A 7,334-nucleotide genomic window follows, 5' to 3' on the forward strand; every position below is an offset into this window, starting at 1 on the left:
TTTCAAGCAGATTAGACAGGGACACAAGACCAAGCTAGATGTTGCATATCCCATGGACCTTGGGTTGCGTGTGATCACGCATCTACACTAGTATGTCAAGGTTCCTAAGAGCCTTATAGGCTCTGACAGCAATATTGTTAGTTACATAAAACCTCGTTAGAAGGAATCACTACGAACCTTCTCCAGTTGGTTATATGGGTCTGGCATATACAGGAGTGTACTTTGACATTGAGTCTCACTCCACCAGGACCGCTATACCTCAGCAGCAGGGATGGACCACATCCTAGCGGTTGCAGGATGGTCAAACTATTGATCTGTCCAAATATTCAGAATAAACCTATTGCCAGATATGGGGTATTTGCCAACTCTATGTTATGCAAATACCCTAAGTTAGGTATGGTTCATACTTCCTCCAGGTTGAGGGAGGTTACTATTGCCACTATTGTTCATTAATAGCATCAACATGTCTATATCTATATCATGTCTGAATGCATTCTTAATGTTCACTCATCATTGGCCTACTGATGCAGTGTATGACGCCTGGACTCGGTTCCACGGCATGAAATCACAGAGCTTTAAACTCTTCACGGAGTCACTCACGTGACTCCAAAGTAAAATAGTACGATTAAACGAGAACTTACCAGTTTGAAGTTTGATCTTTATTTTATGAGGAGTAACGTTGAGGGATTACGTGCCCTCCACGCCCACCCTCGATCATAAAGTTCAACTGGTATCCTATTTCTCTAATCTTACTATGTTCAGTTCATTTACTGTTGTCTGTGATTTTACACCGCTGCTTTGAAAATTGACACGCATGCGTACTGGCGGGGTCTTCACGTAATCCCTCAACGTTACTCCTCATAAAATAAAGATCAAACTTCAAACTGGTAAGTTCTTGTTTAATCTTACTATTCTATTTAGGCATTGATTTAAAGCAATCTGAAGAAGGGACCCAACACAAAACATCACCTGTCCATTTGCTCCTGAGAAATGAAGTGAACAACATTTTACTTATTTAATTCATGTTTCACAATTAAGTCCATTGGCTTAGAAATAGTCAAAGAACAGTATATTTCTCTGTTAGGTAGAATTTAATCTTTCCATTTGTTTTGATATAATCTACACATAGTGAAGAGGTGCCCCTTTCTATAAGATATATAGAAACAAACATCACTCCAAAGATAAGGGTGCCAAGGTGACGCAGTGGTAGAGTTGCTGACTTACAGTGCCAGAGACCCAGGTTCGATCCTGACTACGGGTGCTGTCTGTACAGAGTTTGTATGTTCTGCCGTGACCGCGTGGGTTATTTTTCCGGGTGCTCCGGTTTCCTCCCACAGTCCAAAGACGTTCAGGTTTATAGGCTATGGCAAAAATTGTCATTTGTCCCTAACATGCAGGATAGTGTTGCTGTATGGGGACCACTGGTCAGCGTGGACTTGGTGGGCCGAGGGGTCTGTTTCCGCGCTGTATCTCACAACTAAACTAAAATAAATAAATATGATAGACACAAAATGCTGGAGTAACTCAGCAGGACAGACAGGCAGCATCTCTGGAGAGAAGAATGACGTTTCGGGTCGAGACCCTTCTTCAGATACTGAATAACTGAATAACTAAATGATGTATGGTAAGCACGGTTTGATGATGATGAGGACATTCAAAGACACCATATAAGGGAGCAAAACTGGTTGCCTCAAGACACCTAATCACATCTCTTCATGCATGAACACTAATGATGAATGCCAATCAGTTATGGTATTGTGTGAGGAAGTCACAAAAAACTGATAATGTTTTTACCTGGCAAAGATATACTGTATGTGCCTTTGCCATCTTGGTCAGTGGATAGCAATTAGGCCAGAAAATGTGTTGATTTTACAATTCACCACCTAAACAATCAGAGAGAAGATATTAAACAGTGAAATGTTAGATCCAATTGTTATTAATGTTTGCTTTTGATGTTATGATTCACAGGACATGGAACGACATTCCAACCTATTGATTAAAACAAGCACTCAATCAGCAAGACGTTTGAAATCTTTGATCAGATCCTGAAACATGCTCTGCTGAAATTTCTGACTAAAATTGTGAGATGGGTGCCCTGATACAGGTAGCGTACAGATCTTACCATTGACAGTGCATTTTTCTCATTCTTTTTAATGAGGAACTGAGATGTTTTTTAAAGATACCAAGCATTTTTAAAAGAAGATTTCCCCACCATTATGTAGGATAAGATTCACATCAATCACTCTATTCCATTTGGGATCCTGAACGCATACAGACCGAGTCTTTTACAACGGTCTATAAAACACTACAAATGGCCATCTTATCAACCAGTTCTTGACAAACAAGGGGGACATAAAGCTTAATGAACGGAATCGTAAAATCCCGAGGGTTTCAGGACAGAGATGATTCAGGAGAGAGGTAATTTGTTGCAACTGTTGGGCTTCCCAGCACTCAGCGAGAATCTCTTTGAAGTGGACCGTTAAGAATGAAGCAAGAGAAAATTTTCCGCAAAGAACATAGAATATAGAACATAGAAAAGTACAGGACAGGAACAGGCCTTTTGGCCCACAATGTCTGTGCCGCTCCTGATGACAAGCTAAACTAATCTTCTCTGCCTGCCCATGAATCATAATAATAATAATAATAATAATAACTTTATTAATAATAACTTTATTTGCATAGTACTTTTCATACAATATCCTTTCATTCCTGCATTATCGCGTCTATCTAAATGCCTCTTAAATGGATGGTATCTGCCACCAGCACTGCCCCTGACACTGTGTTCCAGTCATCCAGGTAAAAAAATTGGTAAATTGTTAATGCCAGGTTAAAATAATATCATTTGTCTGTGTGTGATCCATATCCCTATATTTGCTGCATATGCATGTATCTAATTAAAAGTCTCTTAAATGTCACTAATGTTCTACCTCCTCCAACACCCTTGTCAGTGCATTCCAGGCACCCACTCGCCCAGTAAAAACTCGCCCAGCACATCTCCTTCAAACTTTGCTCCTTTCACCTTAAAGCAATGCCCTCTGGTCTTTAGAATGAGAAATAAGCTAGCAATGAAGAACTGCCTTGGCACTGCATCCTTGACCATGCGTAAAGATAGTGGCATTTTTCCGGCATTTCATACTGTTTCGCACAGCTCTTGTTGCCCTGTTGATGGGATGAGTGTCAAAGAACAAATAGGTCGATGTACGAATTTCTAGTATCTGTAACATTAGCCTGTGGACAACTTTAGAGCAAGATTTTTTTCCCTCAACTCTGCTGTAATTAACAATCCCAAATTTATGGTACTATAGGTACCACATTTTGGGCAAATGACATCCATATAAATAGATTAATTTTAGAATGAGTTGTGTTTTCAGACTAACATATGCAATAAGATTAAATGCTGGTTCTAGCAAAATAAGTAGAAAAAAATGGACGACTTCTATTTCTTTTAAATAGGTCACACTATGACTCACAGTCACGAAAGAAAAAAGAGCAAGGGCATTTGTAGGAAGGTTCACCAATAACATAAGGTATAAATGTATGCCCTATATTGAATCACAGCCGGGAATGCAAAAAATATACTCTATATAAAAACAGAAGTGAGAAAGGTTAATATTTAGGCGGGGGCACCTTCTTCGAATACAGTGACATAAATTAAATACTATGTTACTTTAAAATTAAAGAGTAACAGCACTACAAAGGAATGTTATTGTTGTAAGGTACACAAAAATGCTGGAGAAACTCAGCGGGTGCAGCAGCATCTATGGAGCGAAGGAAATAGGTGACGTTTCGGGCCGAAACCCTTCTTCAGATTATTGTTGTTATTGTTGTAAATTGCTTTGGGACATCCAGAGATAATCTAGCACTACAGTCAAGAGTTAAGACTCAAGGAAGTTTAATAGTCATATTCATTAGCAACAGAACTATGACATTTTTACGTGCTGCAGTTTTACAGGACCAACGATGTGCAAAAAATATAAAATAATCAATAATAAAATAAGCTCCTTTTACCAATCTCTAACAATCCCACGTTTAAACCGTCTACTTTAGATAAGGCATTTGCACAATGGAAAAACTCAGGAATCAAAATGCTGGGAGATCTTTACGAGAAGGGGATTTTCCTCTCGTTTGAAGAATTACAGGAGAAATATCATTTGAAAGCTAGTAATTTATTTAGATATCTTCAAATCCGAGACTATGTGAAAACACACACACAAGACTGTCATTCTATGGGCCCAGATATATTAGACGAATGCATGAATAGAAAGGCGGATACAAGTAAGTTAATATCCTACATTTACAATACCCTTTTAACTGCACACATCCCATCTTCTGAAATGCTTAGGCGAGCATGGTAAGATGAATTGGGTTTACTAATCTCAAAGGCTAGTTGGGAGGAAAGCCTTTTATACATACATTACTGCTCTCTTAATGTTAGGCACTCCCTGATACAATTAAAAATACTGCACAGACTCTATTATTCAAAGTCCAAATTGAACAAAATCTTCCCAAATGTCTCTCCTATTTGTGATAAATGTCTCCTCCAAGAAGCGACTACAACCCATTATTTTACTTCCTGTACAAAGTTACAAAGCTTCTTGAAGGGAATATTTGATACCTTTTCCAAAATACTTAAAATTAAATTGGACCCAAATATAAAACTGATCATATTAGGTATGTCAGAGGCCTGCTCTAAGCTAACGATATTTCAAAGACGTTTCCTCAACTACAGCCTAATAATGGCAAAAAAAATTAATACTTAAATTTTAGAAACAGACAACAGTCCCCACAGTGAAGATGTGGATTACTGATATGTCCGAGACACTACATTTGGAAAACATTAGGCTTGTCGTGGCGGAAAAACCAGATCAATTTCTTAAGACATGGATACCCTTTACTGAATGGTTAAACACAAATTTAATGGGTGAGGGGGGGAAGGTATGTCTCCATCTTTTTTTTTCTAATTTCCTTTTCTTTTTTCTGCACTGCTTTGGTAGCTTTGGGGTCTTTTCCTGCTCTTTTCTACTTTATCTCTTCATTCTTTCTTTTCTTCTTTCCTTGTTTTCCTTTATTTTTCTTTTTTTTTTAAATTTAGGTTATAAGGTTTAAAATGAAACTGTACAATAATTGTATAATTGTTATGCTGATCGTCTTATCCTTGTACAATTGCTTCTAATATGAAAAAATATATAATAATAATAATAATAATAATAATAATAATAACAATAACAATAATAATAATAAAAATAAACTATTAATTAGTAATGTGTAAGAAGGAACTGCAGATGCTGCTTTAAACCAAAGATGGACACAACATGCTGGAGTAACTCAGAGGGTCAGGCAGCATCTCTGAAGAAGGGTCTCGACCCAAAACATCACCCAGTTAATTAGTAATACAAGTTAACCAGACCACAGTGGAACAGATCCAACGTATGTAGATCACAGCTGCTGAGATAGGGTTGTTGGTAGTTTTGTAAAGTGTTTATGAGCCTGCTGGTCATTGGGAAGAGGCTGTTCTTGAACCTGGTGGTCACAGTTTTCAGGCTCCTGTACCTTCTTCCTGATGGTAGTAACGGGATGAGAGCATGGTCTGGGTGGTGTGAGTCATTGAGAAAGTAAAAGCATTGATAAGTTTACTCTGTGATTGCATCAATGTCCTGGGCCCATGACTGATCTTCCAAGATAATGCAAGCCCAGGAATTTATAGTTTTTAACACTCTTCACTGCTGTCCCATCAGTGAAGGCAGATCCAGGGAATCTCAGCTTTCCTTTCCTGAGGTTAATAGTCCTTTCCTTGGTCTTGATAATGTTAAGAGCAAGAATGTTGTTCTGGTACTATTTAACCAGATTATCACCCCCCCCTCCTGTACACTGATCCATTGTTCCACATTATTCAACCAACAACAGTGGTATGTCAGTGAGTTTAAAGATGATGTTGGCGCTGTATCTGGATGCACAGTGATGGGCATAAAGAGAGGGAGGAGAGAAGGGCACTGAGCACAACTTCAGGTGGAGGTGATGTTTCCAATTCGTATTGGTTGTGATCTGCCAACGAACCAGCCTTGCGTGATGGACTTGGCTGTCCACAACTCTCTGCAATTTTTTGTGGTCTTGGGCAGTGCCCTTGAATTATTACGAGATTACCCTGTGAACATAAGTTGTTTGGGTTCCTCAAATCATAGAATCAAACTGTATCCATGGAATGAGTTGACAGATGAGCAAGAGGTAATGGTGAAGAGTTGTAGAGTTACAGTAGAGTCATACAGAATGTAGAAAGAAGGAACTGCAGATGGTGGCTTCTACCAAATATAGATACAAAGAGCTGGAGTAACTCAGTGGGCCAGGCAGCTTCTCTGACGAAAAGGGATGGGTGATGTTTTGGGTCGAGACCCTTTTTCCTGACCCGAAATGTCACCCATCCTTTTTTCTCCAGAGATGTTGCCTGCCACATTGAATTACTCCAGCATTTTGTGTCAAGAGTCAAGAGTCAATAGTGTTTTATTGTCATATGTCCCAGATAGAACAATGAAATTCTTACGTGTTGCAGCACAGTAGAATATGTAATCAAAATAAATAATAGAACAAAACTCAAAAAAACAAACAATAACATTGCAATAATAATAATAATAGTCTATTGTAGTTCATAGCTTATGAGGTTTTAGTGTTTAATAGCCTGATGGTTGTTGGGAAGAAGCTGTTCCTGAACCTGGATGTTACAGTTCTCAGGCTCCTGCACCTTCTTCCCGATGGCAGTAGTGTTGCCAGGATGGTGTGGGACTCTAATGATGTTCGCTGCCTTCTTGAGGCAGCGACTACGATAAATCTTTATCAGTCCTTGAGCCCAACCCGTCCATGCCGACTAAGATGCCCCATCTAATCTAGCCCCATTCACCCACATTTGGCCACATCGCTCTGAACCTTTCCTATCCATATACATGTCCAAATGTCTTTTAAATGTTGTTATAGTACTTGCCTCAACTACTTCCTCTGGCAGTTTGTCCCTTAAACCCACAACGCTGTGTGTTAAAAAGTGGCCTTTCAAGCAACTATGTCCTCTTGTCTTGATTCCTCCACTTTGGGAAAAAGTCTCTGTGCATTTGCCCTATCTATTTCTCTCATGATTTTGTATTCATCAATAAAAGTGGAAGTAAACATCTTTGGAGGAAGCTTCATTACAATCATTCACAGATACTTTTCTGAAGTACAGGATTGCAACATTTCTTGCCTGCTTCTTATGACATAGAACATACAATCCTCACATAACAGTCAAATGCACGTTGATTCAAGTTTATAGTCAACTATCATTAAAAAATGATAAACTAAGTGCTGGAGGAACT

This window comes from Leucoraja erinacea, chromosome 8, assembly GCF_028641065.1.
Source record: "Leucoraja erinacea ecotype New England chromosome 8, Leri_hhj_1, whole genome shotgun sequence".
Lineage (NCBI taxonomy): Eukaryota > Metazoa > Chordata > Chondrichthyes > Rajiformes > Rajidae > Leucoraja > Leucoraja erinaceus.